The sequence below is a fragment of the Ursus maritimus genome, unplaced genomic scaffold, assembly GCF_017311325.1.
Source record: "Ursus maritimus isolate PB19 unplaced genomic scaffold, ASM1731132v1 scaffold_24, whole genome shotgun sequence".
Taxonomy (NCBI): domain Eukaryota; kingdom Metazoa; phylum Chordata; class Mammalia; order Carnivora; family Ursidae; genus Ursus; species Ursus maritimus.
Window position 1 is genome coordinate 8,573,904 of NW_024424897.1, and position 26,233 is coordinate 8,600,136.

Here is a 26,233-nt window from a genome sequence, read left to right on the forward strand (position 1 = left end):
CTGCTTTGTTATTTAGCTTGCAGTTGGATTCTGAGTTTCTGGGAATCCCAAGTGCAATGAGAAATGGTGGAGAGCCACGATCTCGTGCCTGGCCGAACGAAAGGGCAACACAGGCACAACCGTAGAGCGAGGGCCAGCCCGCAGGGCGTTCCTTTTCTTGTCTTCCCACGCACACTTCTCTGCATCCCCATGAAGCCCTTCCTGCCCGGTGTGTGAATGAATGCACAGAAAAGAAAACCACAACAGAAAATAGATCGTGAGCTTACCCGTTGATTTATTTGTGGACACATTTTCAGGGCTGGGGGATGGTAACATCTGAATGGGCTGAAGTTAAAGCAAAAAGAGGCTGTGGCAGAGCTGAGTTCTGGACGGAGCTCTGGAAGAAACCAAAAAGAAGGTAAGAGGACTGTACTCCCACGGCAAGGAGGCTGGAACATCTTAAAGGCGGGAAGTGACATTAGTCCACTGTCTCAAAGCCCACCTTTTTATATGCCTTTTTAGTGGTAGTTGGGAGTGGGGTGATGGTGGGCGGAGAAAGGCTGTCCCCTTTCTTTGCACCTCCTTTGTACCAGGCACTTTGCATTCACCGAGGCTGCTGAGGAATTCCTGGTGTAAGTTTTATCTCCATTTTGCATTAAAAAGACACAGGTTCAGAGAGTCCTCCAGAAGCTCCAGGCTACAAGACCACAGAGAGAGTGGCAGAACCAGGGCTTACATCAGTTCTCCCTGAGTCCCAAACTTTCCCCGCCACACCACACCCTGGACATGCGTGGAATCTTCCATCTACCCTGGCAGAGCCTCAGAATAGAAGTGCTGGTGGGGAGGGCTCCCTAGAAGGTGGACTTAGTCCTAAGTGGCCTCGCTCTGTCCCCAGCCACCCACCAGCGTTTCCCCTCCCCAACAATTTCACCTTGTTTCCTTTGGAGAAAACATGACTTTTCCCATTGATGAAACTCCAAGGCCAACAATACACCCATTGCAAGCGCACCCCACCCTTTTCCCCAGACCAAGCTTTAAGGCTGGCTGTTCCCTCCTATCCCCCACCCCACCTGCCTTGACCTTCCTTTGCAGGGGAATTTTCTGCATGACAATGTCTGGTCCCCGCTGCCTGGAGCTGCCCTTTTGCTATTAGCACCTAATGAAAATGTAACCGTATTTAACCCCCCACAGTCCCAGATTAGCAGGAGAGAGACCAAGTGGGTTTAATTCCTTTGTATGATAAGGATCCCGCTCTCCATTTGGACGGTCCAGCCCCTTCTCCCTGGAGAGGACGCAGAGCTGTGCAGGGCTTGCTCGGACCTCTCAGCTGTCCGGGCACAATGGGGAAAGTATCTTTTGTGGCATTAACGGCTTTGGGGAGGGGAGAGGGGAGGGTACGGGCTGGTGGGGAGGGGTGCAGTTGAAGAGGAGGAGAACAATGTGTGAGAAGCTGAGGCTGTGGGTTTCCCACACGGACCAATATGTCCCCCCCATCCCCCTCTGGGAGAGACAGATCTGCAGCGACCAGCCCACAGCTGATCCCGCCTTGATTGGCTTTTTTTCCCATTGTGCTCTCAAGGGACGAAAATCCTTTTGTGGCGTGAAAGGAGAGGCGTTCCTGCCATCCCCTCCCTCGAACTGATTGGCTATGTCACAAGATGGCCAAATCCACCCGGATTAATGTGCGGCCGACCCGGCCCAGAGTGAGGATGTCTGAGTCCGCCCCTTTGGGCCAGCGTGTCTGCTGCCCTGGGAGTAGGGGAGGGGGACCCCGAGGGGCAGGCCACCACCTTCTTCATATTTATTATTCTCCCCACCCCCCGGCCCCGCGGGGATGTTTATTCATGGGCCACATCTGCTGGCTGGCAGGCGACATGTCTCTTGTTAGAATGCCTGGAGTCCCCAAGGAGCCAGGAAAGTGGGGCACATTCCTTAGGACCTGCCTCTTCGCTTGACTCACATCATCCTTTGGCTTTTGAATCCACCTGTAATCTTAGCCCTCCCCACCGCCCAGTTCCCGGCCTTCACCTGCCCAGAGCTTCTCCCCTGGAGAGTCTGGGTTCTCTTGGCTGCCTCCTATTCCCCGTGCCGGACTGGAAGGAGACTGCTTTCTCTCTCTGCCCCTTGCGCCTCTCTTGCTTCTGCCTGAATCACATGTCTCCCCGTGGTTTCTTGTAGATCAATCCAGGCCTTGAAGAACCAGCTCGGATTTTGTCTCTCTGACTCTCCTAATCTGGAGGGGAGATACACACACACACACACACACACACACACACACACACGTATATATATTTACCTCTTTCATTGTGTGTACCGTTCTCTACCATAAGTAATCATGACTCCTCTCAGAACCTACAGGGTCCTGAAGGACAGGCTTTGTCTCTGGTTTACCTTCGTCACCTCACCTGCCCGCACCTAGTGCCAATTCATTAGGTGTGTACTTGGGACGCGTCACTCTGCACCTGCCGGGAGAATGAAATGAGCAAATGCAGCTGGACCCCAGGTCTTGGACCTCTCTTTCAGACCTGTCATGGGCACTGGGACTAATCTAGAAAGTATGCAATTGCCTTTTTCCCCCATTTGTAACGTGACACAAGTTTGCTTCAACATAGCTTTCCGTTTGTCTGTCCTGTACGTGGTTTTAGCAGTAGTGGCCATTGGTGCCTGACATTTCCAAGGACGAGAGGGAAAGGGAAGATGGGGGAAATAGGAAGGACCCAACACAAAGAGGATGGAGAGACCCATGCCCAGATTTGAGGGGACGGGACACTCAGTCGAGCCACTCCCAGCTCTGTCAATAGGACCAGCTCTGTCTGTAGGACCAGCTCTAAGAACTAAGCCACCCCCAGCTGTAGGACCAGGCTAATAAGTACTTCTGTGTCACAGCTGGGAATGTCTTTGCTATTTCCTATGATAATCAGTATTTGGTTTTGGGAAATGGGACACCCTCCAACATACTTAGGAATATAGGCAAAGAGGGAAAATAGGAAAAAAATGAGAGAAGTTGTAGTATTTTTATGGATAAGCCCCATCAAATCATTACAGGTTTTGAGGGAAGAGGTAATAGCAGACCAGGCTGTGTGGAGTTACACGATGTCAGCAGTGCGATCAAGGATTCAGATGAGACAGTAGCTAGTTCGAGATGTGAGTGAGGAGTGGTCAGTGAGATCCTGGCAAGGGGCGGTGGGTGTGGCTTGTAAGTGGGGTGGCCGACTTTAGAATGATAAGTAGGACATCTTTCAGGTACGCAGTTGAGGGACTAGAAGAAACCAGAGAATTGGACTGCGATTGGCCCAGGGACGCTTTTACCTCTAAGCACTGCTTAAATATTGCTGCACTCTATCAGTCATTTACATGTTAGCATGAACTGATTCGATCAAATGGCCATTCTTTTCAATCTCAGCTGACATCACCCGCCCTAGGTAATGGGAACTGGATTACCAGGAATAGATGTGGGAAGGCTGGAAAAAAGGCTAAGAAAGCCCTAAGATCCTCCAAGAAAGGATCCCAGGAGGGAGAAAAATGCAGAAAGGCAGAGGTGTGGCTTTGGAGCAAACTCCACCCCCTCGACAAAAAAAAATTTCCTGAGAGCATTCCTATTAGGGTAATATGACTTTTTCACCTCTCTGTTCCCAGAACAAAACAAAAAAGTCCCATGAGTTCTTAGTTCCAATTAAGCTGGACCAAATACTATTTGGAATACAATCTATCCGCAAACTGGGACCAGTGCATTAGACTGAGCCTGGGAGCTGAAGTCAGTTGGGGGGGGGGGGACACGACGACACGTGGCTCCGCCCCTGAGTGTATGCGGTCCTCCTCCTCCGGTTAAGGCACAATCCCAGGGCTTACACGCACCACACCTCCCACTGGGTTTGCCAAGGGGGACTTGCAGCAGTGACCCGGGGGCGTTAAATAAAATGCAAGTCTGGGTCCCCAGCCAAGACCTGCCTCTTCAGAACTTGAAAGTTGGAGGGCCCTGGGAATCTGCATTTTAACAAGTACCCAGGTGATGCTTAGGCACACAGGAGTTTGAAAACAATTGCATTGAGTAGAAGAGCTCAATCCAGACCCTCCAGAAGTGCACTGCGGACCCCGCCGCCCTCCCGAGGACACGAGGACACGCTGAGCTGTAGCGAAGCTGACGTGGGAGCTCGGAGTTAAGCAGCCATAGGGGTGACGAACACTTAAAAAGGAAAAAAAAAAAATCCCACTTTCAATTCAATTAATTAATTCTAAGAGCCTACTTATTTTTTTTAAAGAGGACTGGTTTTTAATAGAAAAACGTTAATATTTGCACATGGAGATTCATCTTCCAAGGCATAGAAGGGGGAAAGGCAGGTTTGTGAAAGTGATGGGGTAACGGAAATGTTGAGAAACGTTTCTTTTTAAAGATAAAATGTTTGTCTCTGGAATGAATGTCGCTGGTTGCCATCAAAGGGTTGGGTGCCTCTCTCTGAGTAGGCTTATGCAAACTTCCATGCTTCTGTTATCCGCTCACCTGCATCGATCTATAAGTAAGGCATTTATTCATAGCTTTCTAAGAACTCAAGCGTCAGGACACAGTTTTATCTGAGAGGGAATTTTGCAAAAGTCGGGCTTTACTCTGGATGTTTATGCCTCCGTTTCAAAGCGAGTTGAATTAGGCTTTCAATGGTTGGGGAGAAGATGGCGCAGGCGTTCTGTTAGGAAAAGATCTCAGACGGATTTTGGTTTATCAAAAGGAAGCATTAAAATTGGCATTATTTCTCTCAATTTAATTAGATAGCCACTTTATAGCTAAACATATATATTTTTAAAATAAGAAGAAGCAGGTGCCTGGATGGCTCAGTCAGTTACGCATCTGACTCTTGATTTCAGCTCAGGTCTTGATCTTGGGGTCTTGAGTTTAAGCCCCATGTATTTAAAAAAGAAATAAATGAAATAAGAAGAAACAACTTTCGTTCTGTTCCTAGTTTTAAGAAAATCTGCATACCTCTTGTGAAGGTCCAGTTCGAGCTGAGTTAGCAGTGTCCTAATGAGTTACTTCTCAGTAAGGTGCATGGGTTGGAAACAACCTCCTAGGACAGAATTTATAACCCAAAGTCAAAAACCACAGTTTTCAAAAGCAAGCATTCGAATGAAGCAGATTCCTATAACATTCTTTGTCTCAATGGTTCAGAATGATTGTATGGAGTACAAATACCGTAACCCTCAAAGTTGCTTTGTAAAATCGATGTATGTTCCTAGGTATTATTTTCTGTTTACCACAGTTAAACACAAAGTTCTTTGCCTTTTTATTGAAGTATCAAAATATACATACCGAAAAGTGTTCAAATTACCAAGGCGAGCTGCTTGATGGATTTCACGAACTGAACAGACCGGGTAACCAGCCCTCAGATCAGAAACAGAACTGTAGAAACCCCTTCATGATTCCTTCCAGTGACTCCTTCCCCGCCTTCCCACGGAGGGAAGCCCCTAGCTTGACTTTTAACACTATCAATTTGTATTGCTTATTTTTGAAACTTACATAAATGAAATCACACAATACGTGTGGTTTTGTGTCAGGCTCTTTGTCATCCAGTCTGATTGTTGCATAAAGTCAGAGACTGTTTATTCTCATTGTGGTAAAATAGTCCATTGTGTGAAAATACCACAATTTATTTTTCCATTCTGCTGTGGATGGACATTTGGATAGGCTCCAATCTGGGCGATTATAACTGGAACATGCTTAGCGTTTAAACAGTCTAAAAGAAAGTCGACAAAGCTTGCAAGATGAGTACATTTTTTTAATTGAAAAAATTCTAATTTTTGAAAGACGATGCTAAAAAAAAAAAAAAAAAAAGCCCTCCCAAGTTGCAAACGTGTCCTCGTGCTAACATGTTGCACCATGGGAAACAAAAAGAAATTGTCCGTCGTCTCCAGAGGTATGATCTAAAATAGGCAAAACGTTAGCATGAAAAAAGACATAGAAGATACAGAAGTGCTGAGTGAGCCGGGAAGATGACATAAAGGTCACTTATTGAAATACTCACAGTTTGCACATGTAAATTTTTATTTAGAGCTAGTAACATACTTTGTACTACGGGTGCCTCTAGGGGACTATATTTGCCCTTGGCCTGGTTTGCCCTGGGAGCCCGGTAATGCTGGACTTCATGAGAACCGCGGACTGGGCTCACCCTCCCGTTCCCAACTCTCAGGAGCCAGTGCTCTCTCATTTCTGCTTTGCTGAGAGATGTGCTTCACGAGCCCCTCTGCGAAGTTGCTTTGGATGTGTGTACCATAGTTTCTGCTGTGCCATAACATTGTGCCCATGACCGTGGTTGGCTCCGCACTGACCCAGCCTAGACTCTACTTTCTCACTTCTTTACTCAGCTCCACCCGGTAACTGGAACCACTTCCAGTGCTCTGTGTCCTCTGCCCCAAGCCCCCAAGGGTGCAGTCTGCTTGGTCCAGCTGCTCTTGTGCTCACTTGGTGAAGTGGACGGGTTGCCTGTGAGTCAGGGGATGCGGTCGACTATTATTTGGGTTGTGGGTCCAGATGACCGGCCTGCGTATCGGGGGGCGGGGGGTGGAATTAGCTAAGAGATCCCTTCCAACCTGGACATTCTGTGAGCCCAAGAATGGTGGCACCATCCATTTCTGGCACGGGGAGCAGGAAGTCCTTTGGGGACACTCCACTCACTGCCTGGAGAGACCTTCAATTGTCCTTCACCATTATCATTATCGGTGATTTTGATATTGAAGTTCCATGATTCACTTACTAATTTTCCATTTTTATCTAAATGCACCATTTCCTTTCAGGCCAGACACAAAAAACACTGCTCAAGTACCCACAAGGGGTAAGAAGTGCACGTGGGGGGTAGTAAGTCTGGAAGAGTCTTCACCGAGCCCTGTCTAGACTGGCGCTGGGGAAGTGATTTCAGGTCCCCATGCTCCCTGGGGGCCCAGCTCTAAAAAATAATGACACCGTCCAAAGAGCAGCAAACGTGTTCCTGGCTCTAACTGAACTGTGTGGGTCCTTTTTTTTTTATGGAAAAGATACTCTGATTTAGAACATTGGTTCTTAACACTATTTTTAGGTGTATGTATGCATCCACATGTACATGAACATATATGATGTACGTATGTACATAATGCATGCCCATAATTAAATAGGGTGCCAAATACACAAATACATATATGCATACATATATATACATGTGTGTGTGTTGTGTACATATGTGTACAGATAATTTTATTTTTATTTTATTTATTTTTATTTTTTAAAGATTTTATTTATTTATTTCAGAGAGAGAGAGAAAGAGAGAGCATGAGCAGGTAGAAGGACAGAGGGGGAGGGAGTAGCAGACTCCTCACTGAGCAGGGAGCCCGATGTGGGGCTTGATCTCAGGACCCCGGGATCATGACCTGAGCGGAAGGCAGATGCTTAGCTGACTGAGCCACCCAGGCGCCCCTTATTTGTGTCTTCTTCAACTTCTTTTATCAATGTGTTATCACTTTCAATGTATAGGTCTTTTCTCTCCTGGGTTAAATCATATAAATTATTTCATTGCATTAATATATATTTTATTAATATAAAATATAGTACTATAATTTATTATAGTAACATTTAATATTAATTATACTCATATGTAATTTTGTACAAAAGCAGAGTGGTTCTCTGAGCCAGTACGATTTGCCATCTCATTTAATTCCCGGAACGTTGGCGCTAGAAGGGATCTCTTTGCTTTTATAAAGAGAAATTGAGGCATAGAGAGGAAAGATGACTTGCCCAAGGTCACAGAGCAAGCAAGCAAGAGCAAGAAGGACCAGACTTCCGGTCTTTAGCTTTTAATCTGTCAGCCCTCTGCCCCTCGTGCTTCTTCCCCACCATGGCTTCCCCTAAGCAGTGGGATGGAGAGGGTTAAACTCATGGGCAGGCAGAAAGAACCAGCGCCAGCTCCCCCATGATCGCGTGTGCTGGAGAAGCCCACCAAAGGGGGCTATGGAAGGGGTGTTTTTTACTCTTGGGAGGAGTGGGCGTCTCTGCGGTGCTCTAATGTCAGGACTCTGGGAGGCGGACCAGTTAGCCGCCATGGCATTAAGGCAGGAACTAGGCATTTCTCTCTACTCTGTATTCTCAGTGCCTGTCCGAGTGCTCAGAGCAAACCAGGGTTCCAAAAACTTTTCTAAGTCAACTTTCTTATGTAATTATCTTTCAAATAGAAATAATGGTGGGGTGGGTTTATATTTTAAATTGTCACCGTCATCCATGCATTGGCACAGGTGCATGAATGAAATGTTTGGAGAGCAGGCTTTCTATCAGGCAGAGGGAGATAGTGTGAAATCACTGGCTTCTGGGAAATGGGGAAGGAGAACAAATACGGACCAGGAAGACAGTATCAACAAGGACAAACGTGGTGTGTTTCACAATTTGCACCTAAACTCTCCCAGCCCCCAGGGCCACGGTGGCTGGGAGAGATTCCTCTGCCAGGGGCTAAGCTCGTGCCCCACAGGTAATCCTTCCTGGGTATTTGTTCATTTCCGATTTTCCCTGAGTTAATAGATGCTTCCTTTCTTTACCTTATTGGCTTTAATGTCATAATTAAGACATATTTTTCAGCCATGGGTTCTTATCTATGACACACTGGTTACCACCACAGGTCCTATCCCCCTGCACCCTGGCACGGGTCTGCTGGTTCCTTCAACCTGTTCCTTAGCTTCCCCCACAGTATGACCGTTTGTTGAGCCTTTCCTCCTGTCAGCTTCCATGTGTGTGTTCGATTTCATCTCCTTCACATGACAGCCTTGTGAAAAAAGTAGGTAGTTTTTTTTCCCCAATATTTTATTTATTTATTTTTGAGACAGAGAGAGAGCGTGAGTGGGGGGTGGGGGAAGGGGGCAGAGGGAGAAGCAGGCTCCACACTGAGCAGGGAGCCCAATGCGGGACTCAGTCCCAGGACCCTGGGATCATGACCAGAGCAGAAGGCAGATGCTTAACGGGCTGAGCCACCCAGGCGCCCAAGAGTAGGGACTTGTTTCCACACCTTATAGGTGAAGAAATTGAGCTTTCCAATCCAGTAAGTGGCTGAGTTTGAATTCAGATCCTCCGTGTCTGGTGGTAAAGTCCCGGCTCTTTGAACGACACCACGTACGGTCTTGCCCTGTGAATTCTTAAACTCTACAAACCTCCATTAACACCACAAAGTGGCCGCTGGTGGGTCTTCAACAATCCAGTCTTACTCAGATCTGCTATTCGCTATTCCTTCCAGGCTGGACACATCCTCACAGTCCCAGCACCGGGCCAGGCGTGCCACACCTCTGCTCTCCTGCTAGTCACTGAGGCGTGTCAGTAACTGTCAGTGTCTTTTCTTGGCATCCACCAACATCAGTTGGAAAGTTTCTCTAGATTCAAGAGCTGAGCTGACATTTTATTTTTTATTTATTTGTTTTTTTTTTAAAGATTATTTATTTATTTATTCGACAGAGATAGAGACAGCCAGCGAGAGAGGGAACACAAGCAGGGGGAGTGAGAGAGGAAGAAGCAGGCTCATAGCGGAGGAGCCTGATGTGGGGCTCGATCCCACAACACCAGAATCACTCCCTGAGCCGAAGGCAGACGCCCAACCGCTGTGCCACCCAGGCGCCCCTGAGCTGACATTTTAAAATGAAATCTAGGAAAAGGGATTTGATTATAACTTTGATGTCATTGGGCAACAGTGAGTTGGGGGGAGAGAAAATCCTGATTTGGGATGTGCTTGTCATTCGTTCATCGATCATGCATGCATTCAACCCACCAGACATATTAAGCATCACCCAACCTGGACACCTCAACCGAACTAAGATACCAGCATCTTCAGGCCCCAGTCTGACAACCCTGTGTAGGATGCCACACACTGAACAACTTGAAAGGACTTTGGAGGGCACTTGGGTGGCTCAGTCAGTGAAGCTTCTGCCTCTGGCCCAGGCCATGATCTCAGGGTCCTGGGATCAAATCTCGCATGGAGGGGGGGTCCTCTGCTCAGCAGGGAGCCTGCTTTTCCTTCTCCCTCTGCCCCTCCCCCCTGCTCATGCTCGCTGTCTCGCACTCTCTCTCAAATAAATAAATAAGATCTTAAAGAAAGGACTTTGGAGGAAGGTGTGAAGGCGCCAACTGCATCTTGCAGTCACTGTCTTGATCAGCAGTGCTAGGTTAACCTGCATTTAACGAGTCCCCTTCTCTCATTTATCTGCCTCTGCCCTTTCTCAGATCCATAAACAGTGCTGACAAGCTTGCACGCATTTCTGCTAACAGCAGACTTATATTCCAGATTAGGAAAGAAACAAAACAGTTTGACCCTAATGTTCAGGGCATGGAAGGTTCATCATTCCCTCCCCCCAATTTATTTATTTATTTATTTCCAACACTGACCATGAATCCATTACATCATTACATAATAACATCAGAATTTTTTTTTTAAGATTTTATTTATTTATTTGACAGAGATAGAGACAGCCAGCGAGAGAGGGAACACAGCAGGGGGAGTGGGAGAGGAAGAAGCAGGGTCCCAGCAGAGGAGCCTGATGCGGGGCTCGATTCCAGAACGCCAGGATCACACCCTGAGCTGAAGGCAGATGCTTAACGACTGAGCCACCCAGGCGCCCCCTGAATTTGTTTCTCTTCCTACTTTCTTTTTCTTTTTTCTTTTTTCTTTTCCTGGGGGGGGGGGGGACTCATCTTTAGGCAACATTTCTTGTCAATCAGTCCTGCCAAGGCAACATTTCTTGTCAATCAGTCCTGCCAAGAAGGTGTTAAGGGAGAATAAAAGACGTTCCCAAAAAGAGCAAAGAAAATGGAACTATTTCTGGGAGGTTGTTCTCCTGGAGCAGAGTGACGGGGAGGCCGGGATCAGTAGCTACCTGGATGCTTGTGGAGGGAAGAGGACACACACACACCCCCCCCCAGGACGCAGATGACGGGACAGGCATTTCTGTGCAGGTTTCTCCCTCGGACCCCCACGGTATCAGTGAGATTGGTGCCACCTCCAGATTTTCACACAGGAAGAAACTGAGGCTCGTAGAGGGTAGGTGATTGGCATAAGGTGCTCAGCCTTCAGGGTGGAGTTCCCCAGGATTCCAGAACTAAGCCCTGATCAGCGAGCCTTGCATGAAATGAAACAGGAACAGCCAAATCTGCGTTCCCAGACTGAGCCTCCGCTGTGCCTACAGGCCCCCCCTCCGTGCACCGGAGCCCTCTTTATTGCCCCGCCACACACACACCTGAGCAACAGCCTCCAGCCCCTTACTCTGATGGCAAGTGGGGACCTCGAGCAGCAAATGCCCCTACACTGCGGCCAAAGCTCTCTGGACACGGCGGGCTGGGGGTTTTCGATGCGACTGGATTTTCCCAATGGAGGTGACGTGGCCTCGGAGGCCCCGTGGGAGGGGCGGTGGCGGGAGGCGGGCAGCCAGGCCGGACTGGGACTGTGTGAATGTGGCCGGCGCATTGTTCCTCAGCTTTGTGCTGCGGGCCTCGATGGGGCCGATTTAGAAATCCTAATCAGGGAGCGCTCAGGGCTTCCCGGGTGTGACATAACTTGAGCGGCTCTGGGGGATTCTTTGTTCTCGATGACAGCTGACTCGGTCTCCAGTGGGAACAGTGGGAACATAACCCCACATCGCACGCCCTGGCAGCTGCCGCCTTAACTCTTTCTTGCCCACCTCGGGGTCCCCTTCTTGCCTGCTCCTTCGCCTCCAGCGCCCCCCGCCCTGCACAGGCCCACTCTGCTAGCTGGAGAGGCTGCCTGCCCAGACTTTGGCGCCGAATGTGACCATTCACCTCTCCACAGGGGCTGGGGTAGATTTCTTCCCACCCTGCAGAAGGGACTGCAAGCAGAGAACAGGGATCTGAAAAGCACGCGCACACTCTGATCTACAAACGGAGCCAATCAGGTCAGGAAATCTGACGAGAAGGCCATGACGCAAACTCGTAAGAGCAGTGGGTTTGGAGCCAGGTGGACCCCGTGCGGTGGCGAGGTTACGGACATCACGTTGGTGGTTTCCTCCCCCGGGCCTCCCCGTGTCCATGATGTAAGGATGGCCCCGCTGGACCGTGGGGAGGAGCACGTGAGCTCACGCACGTGCCCGTCGGTGGTGGGCGTTACTAGATGGCCGCTGCCGTTGCCGTGATACCGGAAACTTCCTCCGGAGAGAAGGTGCTGCTACCCCAGGATGCATGGGAGGGGTGAATGCTGCGGACGTCTCTTAAATTAAATCATTATTAATTTCCTCTTTGGTGATGAGCTAGCAAGGAAAGGGCTAGAAACCTGTATCTGACACCAGATCAGTTCTTCATTCCAAGACCTTTGAGTGCCAGTGCTGAGTGGGCACTGAGGGTAGCGGAGGTGACAGAGACGCAGACCTACCTGGTCTCAAGTGGCTGAGAGGTAAGGGTGGCGTTGCATAGCGAGGACCCTGGGTTGCAAATATAGGAACGCAACTCCAATTAGCATACCTCAAAAAGGGAATTGAAGAATACTACCGTAGCTCATGGAATCCAAGGAAGAGTCGGACAGCGATGCACCTGTCAGGGGAGGGAACAGCTAGGACCAGAGATTCGAGTGTGATCAGTTCCCCTTCTCTCTAACGTCACTTCTCACTTACCGTATTTGCTGACTCCATTCTGTCTCACGGCAGGTGAGTGTGGAGCACAGCGGACCACACAGGCGGCAAGTATTCTCGAGTTCAGCCTTGCATAGAATTCCTCGTGAGGGAACTCACGACCCCAACAATGATCAAATACCCAGTCAGGACCGAGCAGTTCTGGCCATGGGACAGGCTCATGTCCTGATGTGGCCATTTCCTCTGAACTGCCCCAAATGTGGATAGGGGGATTTAACGAATTCTCAAAAGAGTTACTGGGGAGACAGTTGTACGGGAAACCACTACAGAAACAGGTCAGAGTTAGGAATGGAGTCAGCTCTCTATCTCCAGATCAAAGGGAACCATTGAAAAAATTTAAGCTGGGGAATAAAAACGGCCATGTATATATTTTCCAACTATCACATTAAGAGCAAATGGAAAGGAGGGGATGATTTTTAGAGGAGGAGAGAGATATCAGAAAGCTATTGCAATAGTCCAAGCATGAGCTGCTGAGGGCCCAAAGCAGGACAATGAAAGATGGGGATGGCCAGGTGACAGGAGACATTTAGGGGGTGGAATCAACAGAACCAGTTAAATAGATACTGGAAGAGAGAAGTGAAATGTTGAGGATGACCCTGAAGTCTCCCCTGAGAAAACACATGCTTATAGACATGGGCTAAAGCGGTAGTCCAGTACTGGCCATAGCTGATCAACTAGCAGGTCAGTGAGGCTCCCACACATATATTATGTATATATATATATAATATATTTTAGAGAGAGAGAGAGAATATCCTTTTCTGTCTATCTGGAAGGGTATGATGGGATTGCTTTGGTCCCTGGGAGAGAGAGGAGGAGACAAGGCTAAGCTGCCACCAGAATGGTGACCATTCCCTAGCCTGGTCCCACATACAAGCCCGATTCCTATAGAAAAAAGCAGCTGTGAGCAAAAGCTGGAAATCAGAAATGGGGTTTATCTAGCTGACACTATGAGATCCAGAGATGGGGAAAAGGGAATACTTTCCATGGCTTCAAGGCTCTAGAAGGGATCACAGGCCACTGAGGATGGAGGGACACTACCGTCTTTGGCATCTCAAAGTCCTGTGCTCTCCGCTTCAGCTCAGCCGCCTTCTCCTGGAAGGTACCAGTGGCAGCAGCGGGGGTGGGCTTTAGCTGTGGGGTGCTGCAGAGTTATCACGGGGACTGTCATGGGGGGCAGTGCATCACCTGCTGCTCCACCCCTGTTCCAGCGCTCTCCAAAGAAGCCTTGCTTTTTTCCATCTTGTGCAAGACTTCAATTTGGGGCAAAAAGGAGGTTCTTTGGAACATCATATTTTCCTGAGGTGGGTAAGGCTGGATATAAGGAGACCAAATAAGATGCAGTTATATTGTCTAAGTGATAAGTTAATGCGAACCTGAAGTCGGAGGTGGTGGTAGAAGAGGAAAGGAGGAAGCAAGATGAGAACCAATGAGGAGATGGGCTCTTCAGAACTTGCCAGTTGCATGTGGGGGCCAAATGGGAAGTGAGGAACAATTGTGATTTCCTAAGTTGGGGTCTTGGCCCAGAAAATGGTGTTTCTATTAACAGAGTTTGAGGGGTCGACAGTTTGGTTGGAATTCAATGAATCTGAGATACATACAAGTCCTCATATTTGAGAAGAAAAAAATCAGAAAGAGGTATATGTGTTAGTCAGATGCTAAGGCCTTGTAAGGCCAAGACACAAGAGGTAGGCTTCCACCATGAGATTTTCTGAGATATCTGAAACGGTGAAGATTTGAGGACCTGTGTGAGTGATGAATGCTATTGAAGAATATGTTTTGGACTAGCAATCACAGAATTAGAGATGAGTTCCTGCCTTTGGAAAGAATGTTTCAGGCTAGATGGTGTGGTATGGATTAATGTTCTTTCCAGTGTGAGCTCCACCTGTCATCTGTACATCCATCCATCCATCTATCCATCCATCCATCCATCCATCCATCCATCCGTTATTTCTTGAGCATCTCTTATTTTCTTAACTCTGCAGTTGTGGCGAGTCAAAGAACAAAGCACAGCTTCATCCCGGGATTAGCAGAATACAGCCAGTAAATCACTAAATCTCCAAAAAGAATATTTGGCATTAACTTCTCAGTACTTTCACTTGTGTTGCTGGTCAGAGTAACTAGGGGGTCTTCTTGCAGACCAATGATCAGTTAACATGTTCTTTTCAGCTACATGACAGATAGTTTAATTCCAGTAGAATGCCAGAAAGTTTTTCTCAGCAACTGGCATTGGGATTATCTACATTTTATATTATTCATTTCTAATTTAAATTCCTTATCGGTTTCTGGAATGTTTGAGCACTTGCAACATGTGTTCTTCACAACGGTCCCCATTTTATGCTTAGAGAATGCAAATTCATTTAAATACGAGCATTAGCTACATATAAAAGGAATCTGCTTTTCACAGTACATACAGTGCACTGCAAAATGTTCACTCTCTTCCCTGACTTTCCCCCCGCCTTTTAACAAGAACTATCAAGAGTTCATGGTGCTTCGATATCTTGGACAGTATAAGCTGGGGAGAGAGTTTGATGGATTCACCAGCTGTACGTCTCCAAGCAGGAGATTTCTTTGGTTACCTCAGTCTCCAGATCTTCAAAACTTCCTTTTGTTGGTCATTAAGAGCAAAATTGTCAAACAGATGACAGTTTTGTTAAGTATGTTGGTTAGGACGGTTTACTACTTTTAGAAAATTTTAAACAATTTATGAGGAGTCTTTGTTTTGAAAATAAAACAAATAAGTAAACAAAAAGATGGCCCATCTCAAACTGGCTTAAACAACAGAGGGGATTTATTGGCCTCTCCATTGGAAGAATGGATAAAGTGGAATTCAGGGTTGGTGTGACCCAGTAGATTAATTAAGTCATCAAGGACCTGGTTTTATTTTGACTCTTTGTTCCGTCTTCGTTGGTGTCATCTTTATCTTCAGGACAATTTCCTTCAAGGTGGTCAAGTGTCCAAAGCTCTAGGATTGTCGTCTTCAAACCATGCTCTCCAGGAGTGAGGACATTGGCCTTGGTGGCTCTCCCTGACAAAGTTAAGAACTTATTCTCTCAAAAGTCTTAGCCAACTTTCCCTCAGGACTCAGGAAAATGCCACATGCTGATTGGCATAGATTTTATTTACCCGAACCAATCGTTGTGGCCGGAGGATCAGAATCTAATCGCTGATTGGTTCGGCCCTGCAGCTGAGTGGGATCATCTCCATTCAAACCCCATGACTGTTATACAGTGGAGGAGAGAAGTGCTTCTGGGGATTCAGCTACAATTGCTATTACAGCAAGGCTTAGAGTCTTCCAGTGTTCAATCAACCAGCATGTTTTGAGTGCCTTCTACAAGCAATGAACCCTGCTAGATTTTTGGCAACTCATGTTGTGCAAAACCAACTGCAAAAATCTTGATCTTCACGACTATTGCAGTGACAAAACAATGACCCGAAAGCCTAGAGCAATGGGCTGAATCTGTCCTTCAGCCGCTGAGGTGAGTGCAATGAGTGTCTTGTAAGAATCACGGCAGGTACCTAGAATTGGAATGATTCAAATGACTGAGTTTCAAAGCACCTAAGTAGGAACATGTTATTTGCATTAAAAAAAAAAAAAAAGGTAGGAGTACCTGAGAAGTTTCTTTCCTCCCATGTTTATGTCTGATGACAGTTGTTTGGGGGAAATAACATCCACTAGACCTATTGAGCTGTGATACACCTCCAGTTAATATTTGACTATTAGCTTCCTGTTAGACAGGAAACTGATAGCAAAGAATAAACCACAGTTTGAATTAAGTCTCCTCTTTCTCTCTCTTGAACTTGGGTGTCTGTACCCTTTTAAAAAGATGCCTTTCTGCCTGTACATTTCGAAGATGTGTTTACTGTTTCTCTCCCAGAGTGGGGAGAATCCTTTATCTGTATTCAGGTCTCTACTTTCCAAAGCGATTGAAGGAGTTTCCAGTGACCAAGTCTTCTCAACATTCTGCCCGATTTCAAGGCTTCTTGAGCATACATCCCGCTGCCCATCTGAGAGGTTATGCAGATTTGCAGGTGAAGTAAAGAGAGAAGAAATGGAGACTGAACATAAAACAGAGCTTTGGAGTGTGGCATTGACGTGTATCGGAATGGCACGACTCCCAGTGGGGAGAAAAGAGCCCCCTAGTCCCAAGGACAAAGCCCACCTGTGTTAGTTAGTTCCCCGTTCCCCATCTCACTGCCTTTCCCCCTCCAACCCTCAACAGACTAAAGGATCTAGTTGGCTCGTATTGGATTCCCCAAACACCTGTGTCCACCAGACTGTCTTTTATGGATATTTCCTGATCTCTTGGCTTCGGCTGGCTGGTGTCTCCATGGTAACAGGGAAAGGGGAGGGGGACGTGGGGGCAGCTCGGCCCATTTGTCATCAATTGCCACTGTTTTGTTCTGCCTGGTGTGTGCTCTCAATTGAGTCCTGGAGGAGGCAAAGCAGAGCAGAGGGATTCAGCTGACGGGCTGCCCCCCCTTCTTAAACTGGGGGTGGAGGGACATAACGGAGGGAACTGCCTCCAGAGAGAACCAAGGGGATTGTCACAGAATGCCCAGCTTCTCTAGGAGAGTACTTTTTCTGTAACTGAGATTTTTGTTTTCGGAGGGAGGGTGGCATTGGTGTCAGCCCAAAGACCTTCACTATTTTGTTGAGTGAAGAGGGAGGAAATTTTGCCCATTATAGGGAATAAGATGTTCTCTTTCTTTTTCTGGGTTGGAATTTTATGCTAAAACCAGCGACTGGGCTACCTTGGAACTGCCGCCTTACACAGAGCCTGAGCTCTGCATCCTCTGTGCCGGGCATTCATTTCGATAATTCACAAAGACTGCTTCCCCAACCCCAGCCCCTCGGTCAGGCTTTGAAAGTTCAAGCCAGGCCCGACGGGTGGAAACATTCCTGGTTGGACCAGCCTATGAATGCCTCTCTTGCCACCATTCATGGCCCCGTGAACTCTGTTTTGTTTCGTTCCCATCTCTGCCTGTAGCAAAGGTTCAGAACAAGCTTCTCCCAGTCTCGTGGCAAGTGGGGTGATGCCTTCTCTCTCATTCCATAAGGAGCTCACCCATAAGGGGTCAAATGAAGGACTCCTTCTCCACGTGTTTCTATGCGGCTTCTCTGCCTCGTGCACAACATACCCCTTCTCCAGACTTCTCCTCTTCAGGCCCCATTGCCCGAGGTCCCGTGTCCTCTTTCTTCCTCTCTGTTGGCTCTTCTTGACCATCCTTTTTGGTCAATTGAAGTTGCTATTATCCAAGGATCTGCCCTTGGCTCTCTCTTCACACTGCTCTCCACTCCTCTAAGCCGCGTCACCCTCCCAAGCAGCCAGCTCCGAGAGACAGCTCTGCACGGATAGGAACAGTCAAGCCACTCAAAACGAATGTGACTTTCCCCCATTTTCTTTGGATGTTGTTAGCATCTTTCCTCTCCCATTGCTCAGACCCAAAGACTTGTATCATCTTTAATGACTCCCACTCACGACATGACTCTGTACTGGCTTATCTGCCTACTCCCCTCCTTGTCCTTTCCCTCCTTCGTTCTCTTCTCCTTCTTCTTCCCCTCCCTCCCTCTCTCACTCCCCGCTCTGTCTGTCTCTGTCTCTGTCTCTGTCTCTCTCTATCTGCCCCCTTGTTGGAGCCCATCTCAGTACTCCCTTTCCACCCACCTAACCAGGCGCGACGCTCTTCCAGTTTCTCCCCCTTCTCTTCTTGCCACTTCTGGCCAAGTCAATCTCTGCTCAGAACCTAACTCTCTAATCCCTAGAAATCAAAGTCCAGTCTTTACTTAATGTCAACCAAGCGCCCCCCCCCCAACATGGCTTGCACTCTGACCCTCCGGCCATTCTCTCCTACTCACATGTTCTCTGACTAAGCCTTCTGACCCCTAGATACTGTTGCTGGGATTTACAAAAAGGCACACTTTTTGGCAAAATGCACTGAAAACCTTGAAGGTGTGTTTTGACCCAAGTTATTCCCTTTACAGGAATTTATCTTAAAGAAATAATCAGACAGCTGCACAGAGATTGGTGCCTAAGAAGCTTCCTGACAGCACGATTTGCAATTATAAAAAGATGAAAACAACGTTCGGTGTCCAATAATATCAATGCAGCGGAACAATAGGAAATCATTAACAAATCATGTAGACCTATTTACTGACATGGAAAGATAGTTCCAGGACTTTTCTAGGTTTCTCAGTAAAAAGGAAGGTATGCAGAGACAGGAATATATAATTAATTCTTATTAACATATGATCTTTGTATGTAATGTTTATATGCATGAAGAAGAGCTCTGCAAGGATATGGATGTACAAATGTATATATGTACCTACTTCCTGTGGCTGGAATTGTAGTTAATGGTTTATTTTTTTCCTTTTTTCTTCTCGGTGCTTAACATTTTTTTTTTTTTTACAATAACTATGGACTAACTGCATAAAGTAATGAAAGTTAAATTTCCACTACCCTAAAAAAAGCAGTCCAAAAAATTCTTAAAAGGAAAATGTCCTCCACTCTTTTGTCACCTTGTCTTTGTTAATCTCATCATTGTGCCTATCAGTCTTCACCTCCTCCTGTTGCAGTCAAGTATTATCCATTTCCAAGTACGATTAAATTCGCTCTTCAAGGGAGGAGCAAAGGGTCTGGGGTCAAAGGTCCAAGGTTAGTGTCCTCGTTCTGCTCCCTCCTATCCCAGATTTCTTCCTCTGGAAAGGAGAGAGAGATGATATCTACCTCATAGACATGGCATGAGGATGAGACAACACATAGAAAAAGTGTTTAAGGAAGTACAAAGTATCGCGCGGCAGGCAGGGAGCGTGGCTTGTTATTTCTGAGGCCCTCGGGTCTCACTGCATGGACTGAATTGCCACACAAGGACTGGAGCCTTTTCAGCCTCCGCCTTGAGCCCAGTATGGACACAGCCCAAGCTGCACATTAGTCTGAGCCCTGGCCCCCAAGAGTTGGCTGTGTGGGGTGGAGGGGAGGGCAGAGTTCCTCCTCACACGCCCCAGGACTTCCCTCCCTTCCAAGGTTTCCAAAGCGATGCTAAACTCCAGAGGTTACGGAGAAAATGCTGTGTCCTGGGCCAGTCTGTCTGGCACCCACACGGAGACCCGCGTTGCCTTCCCGATCTCGGGATCGGAGGAGCTGACCATCCCCGGGAGCTGGGGGCCCTCAGTGCCACTGGCCCTGTGGATGATAAGGAGGCCTCCATTTCCCATCTTAGCCCTGGCTGGAGCGCAGGCCAGGCTGCTGTGTGTGTGTGTGTGTCCCTCACCTGGTTTAAAGTCTCTGTCCACAAGAAGACTGGGCCTACTGCGTGCTTTCTAAAGTGACCAAAGACTCAAAACCACCTACTCAGCGTCCTGAGAGATCGAGTGGGAAGGAGAATCTGGGACGGAAAAAGAAGGGGCCGTGAGGATCCGTGTCGAGCTCTGGGTAGCCAGGGCCGTGGGCACGGAGAGCGGAATCAGCCTTCTCCCTGTCGGCCTGCTCCTGAGCCTGTGGAAGAAGGGGCAGCTGGAGAGGACCCACGGGGAGTCTTGGAGGGGGACAGCAGTCCGGGAGGAGGACTCGGAGGCTTGGAGGGGTGCGAGCGCTGCAGATCATTTGTCTTGGCTTCGTTGGGGTGCTGTTTGGCCCGCCTGACGGAACCTGTCAACAGCTCCAAAGTGAGGTCAGCTGGGGGCTGGAGGCCTCATTAGCTATCACCAGAGCCTGCATCGCAACCTCTTGAATCATGCATGATGAAACCCTTTATCAGCCAGGGAGGAGCAGCCCCGGGGAAGAACACTCCTGTATAAGGCTCGATTTTGAGCAAGGCTACATCCGGAAGGACTGGCCAGGGTGAGTTAGCCCCAGTACACGCTCCAAGATAACCAAACAAGCTGACTTGCCGAAGGGAGTTATTCAGTATTCTCCATCTGGGATCAGGGGAATGCCGATGTTCTTCTTCCAAAGCCAGGCTCACTTAACCCTTCAAGTCCCCGGCTCCATCGCCAGTCCCTGTGAGCTCCAGCCTCCCTGGGGAGAGGTGGGGGAAAAGCACCAGCTGAGGGATGGGGCATGGAAACAGTTTTACTTCTGCAGAAAGATTAGGGCTCATGGTGAGGCCGGGAGCGATAAACCTGGGGGAGAATTAGGCGTTTTGTCCGAGAGTTTCTGCTAAAAAGAAACAATTGTAATCCTCCAGCAACACATTGGATAGATAGGAGAGAGGGGGAATGTCCTGTGCCTCCCGCATCTCCAAATGCTTCAAGGCCGCCCCCAGCAGCCCCCCGGGGTTGGGGGGAGGCTGGCCTGGGTAGCTGTCCCGTGAGTGACAAAGAGGGACAGGCTGCCTGCACTGGTGATCCTGGGGGCTCGAATCATGAGGGAGGCTGGAATTTTTAGTACAGCCTTGAAAGAAACTATCAGCCCACCCCACCCCTGGGATGGGAATAGGGTAGGAGGCTAGCAAAATAAATGGAATCTGCGGTCCAAACTGACCAGGCAGAAATTGTTACTTGAACAGCAAAGAAAAACATATGCCAGATAGTCTTCCCAGGCTTGTTTTCCATCTTCTCATCCTTGTGTCCCTTATCAATGTGTTTCTAGAAGAGCCCCAGAGGGAGCAACCGGGTGAAGGCTGAAAGGGAGCGGTCTCCGCGTGAGGCTCAGGGGAGCCGGGTGAGGGAGCTCGGGGTCCTGCAGCACCCTCAGCCTGGCACTGCCCCCACAGGAACCCCCCTTCGCTGGTAACCCCAGAGCTACGACTGGCTGTTTGCATTCAGGGCCAGCATCTCCGCGGACCGCCCAGAGAAAAGTGGGCTGCACAGTGCTTCTCCAGGAATTTTGGTTGTCATTAAAGGGACTCTGCAGCCCCAGGGAGTTTCGAATTGTCCTCTTTTGAGCTTGAAGTCTGTTGTTCTTTTAACTTGTGTCAATAAGGTTGCTTTCGTGGGGAACAAGAAAGATGGCTGAAGACAGTCCCCTGCACCGAGCTTTTCAGCCCTGCTGCTGGGTGATGGCCGAGCTGCAGGCTTCTGGCTGAAATTAATTTCATTAAAAGTGATTCTGTGCTTATGTGGTTGTTCCACTGTTAGGCCAACCGTAAGAGCCAAGCCGATCACCTAAAGGGGTGGGTTCATTCATTTCAGTGCTTGCCGCCGTGTTGCCAGATAGCGGGGCAAAGGGGGCTGCGTGGGAGCTCCCTGGGTGGGTGGGGGGCTGAGGTTCGTGATCTCTGCCTGGGTTCCACCAGCACTGGGGGATTAGAGGAATATGTAAGGGGACATGCTGTGACCCTCCCCATGTGGAGACAAGTCAGGAACTGGAGGGAGCACGGACTCTGGAAGGTGTCTCTTAAATCGACCCGGCACCTTGAGCTGATACTGAGACATGGCCAGGGGTCCTGGGAATGAGTTAGCTGTGAAGGTTCAGAAAAATAAGCTGTGTGATCTGGTGCTCCCTAAACTTCCTGTGTTTTCTTCGTTTGTTTTCCTTTGGTTTTCTTTTCTGTCTCTCTCTCTCTCTATGTCTCTATCTCTGTGTCTCTGTCTCTCTTTCTTTCCCTCATTGAAATTTCATCTCTCAGCTGGACGAAAGAAAGCCGAGGGAGCAGATGGTTGGCCACACTTGGGCTGGAACTCTGAAGGGTGAACAGTAACTCGGCGCTGGGCTGACATAGTCGTGGCTGTGAGAGTCAGAGAGAGGAGGGCCAGGGAAAGAGGAAACTCGGAAGAGGTGTGGGCCCTGCTTGGTCAGCACCCCCGCCCCACCTGGAGAGTTGGCTTCCAGCTTTAAAGCCCTGGGGACTCTGTGTTTTGTTTAAATAAGGCAAGCTGTTTCCCTTACATCCTTTCAAAAATAAATAAATAAAAAGGCTGTCATATCATCTTACAGATGCTGCTACCAAAAACGAAGGTTCAGAACTCTGGCCATTTTTACAAAATCGAAAGATCAGAAGGTGGGAGTGGGATGCAAGGAAGGATTTTAGAGACAGAGAAAGCCAGTTACCTGGTGTATTTACATCTCATGTTACTCTTACTGCCACCACAAGTAACAACAGGAGCATGCCACCGACACCACCACCATCACCACCATTACCACCGCCACAGGCACCACCACCATCACCACCACCATCATCATCATCACTATCACCATCATCATCACCAATAATATCAGCACCACCACCATCATCATCACCACCATCACCACCACCATCATCATCACCACCACCGTCATCATCACCACCATCATCATCATCACTACCACCACCATCACCAATAATATCAGCACCACCACCATCATCACCACCACCGTCATCACCACCATCACCATCACCACCAACATCACCACACCACCACCACCATCATCATCACTACCACCATCACCATCACCACCACCATCATCATCACCACCACCGTCATCACCATCACCATTGCCATCACCACCACCGTCATCACCACCATCACCATCACCACCAACATCACCACACCACCACCACCATCATCATCACTACCACCATCATCAGCACCACCATCTCCAGTACCACCACTATCTCCACCATCTACCACACTGTAATTACCAATACTACCAATCTACCATCACCACCTCCACCATAACTACCACCACCACCACTGCGGCCACTGCCACTCCCCCTGACACCCTAACTACTACCATAGCCACCACCAAGTAGCTCTTAAAAACACCAAAGTTAGGGACTTCCAACCTTAGCCAAAATGATGCATTTCAGATTGTTGGACCAGAGGGGGGGCCCTGAGACTATGGATGCATCATTCCAGGTGATGGGACCAAGAAAATATATTCTAGAGGAATCTCCAACTACTGGGCAACAGCAGAACTTGATGGATAGTTTCTATCCTTGGAGCCCAAAGACTCGGGTTCTTGCCTTGGCTCTGCCATATACCAACTGTGACCTTGAGCAATTCACTTCTCTTTGGGGCCCCAAAGTCTTATACGTCAAACAGGGATAATCAATACCCATGGCCTTATAGATTTTAAAGGAGGAAACCCATGTAAAACACTTTTCACAGTACTTATCAAGATGCAAAAAATCCTTCCTTTTTTCCATCTCTCCCTCCCCCCCCTTGGTTCTTCCAACTTTTCCTCTTCTTATTACGCTCAGATTTGAGACCCTTATCCATCCCCATACCTCAAACTCAGGGCACCATGACCATAGGATAATAATAAGCATTCCTACATGTGAGCCTCATATCTGCTCCTTCAGCTCCCACCATCCCGTGTGCCCAGGACACTCTCTTTTTCCTTGAGAGGACAGAAACCAATCCCAGGCCTTGGGCACCCAACATGTGGAAGATGGGTGGGGGCAAGGACAGAGGAGTGGGGTGGGGGAGGAGGTCCAGTTCCTCTAGAGAATGGGGTCAGGCTCTGTGCAAGGGCTAATTAAAAGGTTAGGCCTCATCTCTCGTGTCTTCCAGGAGAGCCCACAGGGTGAGCAGGGAGGAGGCCGAGGCCTTCTGAAACGGCCTGCCAACTTCGTATTGCAGCTGCTCACTGGAGAGGGCTCCGGAGAGCTGTTTGCTTTGGCCAGACGCGCCACACGGAAACAGTAGTAGGACAATGTAGGGGGAGTGGCGGGGACTGGGGCAGAGCGGGCCCTGTGCATTTTCCACGGGGAGAAAAGTTTTCTTTACAGGTGGTGTCAGGCCTCAGGCTGCCTCAAGGAGCCAGCTGTGACTTGGGTTCAAGATGCTGGCCTGTGGGGACATATGGGATGCTGGGGCTGAGCGTGGCGAGGGGAACAGCTGCGCCTGCTGGTGCAGAAACGGGCAGTGTGCCGAATGCGAGTGAAGCAGGGCCCAAGGAGAGCCAGACTTGGGCTTTTCTTCTCCTTCTCCTTCTCTTTGTTTTTTTCCCTGCCTGTCTCCATTTGGGTTGAGTTTTCATGGGATTGTGAAGCGTTTGTGGCTTGTGGGCCTGTGTGTGTTCTCGGCCCAAAGAGGAGGTGAACTTGAACCCGAAGATAGGGGCAGACTGGCCAGGAGATGGCACCTGTAAATGTGGCCAGCCCAACGGGAGCTTCCAGATCTCACGCCTGCCATTTTCCCCCTTCGTCTGCAATCCTAAAATCAGATTTCTTGAACACCGCATGTCCTAGGAGTGTGACGTTTCACCTACATATTCTCTTTCAGTCTTTTAAAGATAAACAAGGGACAGCAGCTACCCTAAAGCTCCAGATGTTCAGAGGGATGGTCCTGGCAGCTGAGACCAGGTCTGGGGCAAGTCCTGGGAGCCTGGCTACTTAGTAGCCCCGGGAGGCCTCCCCAGGCAGTGATAACCTCTTCGTGGCAAGTCGCAGAGCTTATCCAAGGACCACGCAGGGCTGAGACCTGTGGGGTTGAAGATACTGCGTGTGGTACGACAAAGAGCCAAAGTCACAGTGAAGCCGAACAAAAGAGGGATAGCAGCATCCTCTCCTGATCCTGGGGAAAGGGAGACGGTGCTCCCGTGTCTTGGAGAAGAGGCATCTTGGCAAGCCAGCCGTGATCTGCAAGAATACTCTGAGGTCCTTCCTCACGGCTGGGGCCGAGGGGAAGAGAGGGCCAAGCCTGGCGACAGAGGACAAGCTCGCGCCTATGGTTCCTTGAGGGGAACTGCTGAGGCTGATCTGAGTCTCCTACTGCAGCCTGACGAGCAACTGTGAGAGGCCAGAATCTTCCACGTGAGCCCAAGCAACTGCAAAACCCCAGCGGAGCTTCCAGGCCCCCCAGATTGTGAATGCTCCTTCCCTTGATAGAACCCAACAGACTGTTCCTGGCCCCTTGGTCATGTACCTTGTTGCCCTCGGGGGCAAATAAATATCCAGGAAGGATTTGTCTGCTTATTCTGCTCTCTCAGAAGAATTCAAAACAGCTGGGAGGGGAAGCAGCCGCGTTTGGCTGCGGGGATTGTCTGGGGGGCCTCAGAACAAGTGGAGGAGGAGTTAGAGAAAGGTTTGCTGCCCCACCGTTTAAGGAGAACCCCAACTGCGTCTGCAGCCTCTTAACTTCCGGTCCCCAGAGTGGGTCCCTTCTGCCTGCCCAGTCACCAGCTGGTCACCACAGAACTGACCACCCCCACCCTCTGTCCAGGGAGGAAGTTCGGACTTGCAGGCTCCAGCCCAGAGCCTGACCCCGGCCTGCTGCATGCCTGTGATCTTCTCCTCCCCCTCCTTCCTCTGGTCTGACTTTCTCCAGGTCCCAAGGAGGGGGTTCCAAAACTAAGAGGCTAACACACCCTTGGCAAGTGCAGGGAAGAGGGAAATGTGTTTGACACATGCTCACCCAGAGTGCACGGGAGAGCTCCCAGCAGGATACAATTAATGATCAAGGAGAAGGAGGGGATTGCAACAATATGGGTTTTTTTTTTTTTTCCTCCTCCCCATACCCCTAGTTCCTGGACTTTGGCAACATTTCAGGGTGGAGAGAAGAGCATCCCGAAGATCTGTAAGTAAATCACCAGGGCACATTGGTCTCTGGGGGTAAGCGGAAGGGGGCTTAAGCTATGTTACTCATCCTGCAGTGGAAATCCAAGGATTTCAGAAGAAAACTGGGTTTTAAACTAGAAACCAGCTTAAAGGCATTGGGAATTTTCCTCAATCTTTTGAGTCGCTGGGTTAATTTGGAAAAAAAAAAAGGAAA

General features: G+C 48.8%; 1 long non-coding RNA gene across 1 annotated transcript in view; it reads left to right on the top strand.

Moving 5' to 3' along the window:
* Positions 1-25,394, top strand: part of LOC121104966 — an 86,233-nt gene extending 60,839 nt beyond the window's left edge. The window contains exons 3-4 of the long non-coding RNA XR_005837337.1: positions 297-397; positions 24,746-25,394. This is a non-coding gene — a long non-coding RNA (uncharacterized LOC121104966). The remainder of the gene's footprint in view (positions 1-296; positions 398-24,745) is intronic.
* Positions 25,395-26,233: the final 839 nt, after the last annotated feature.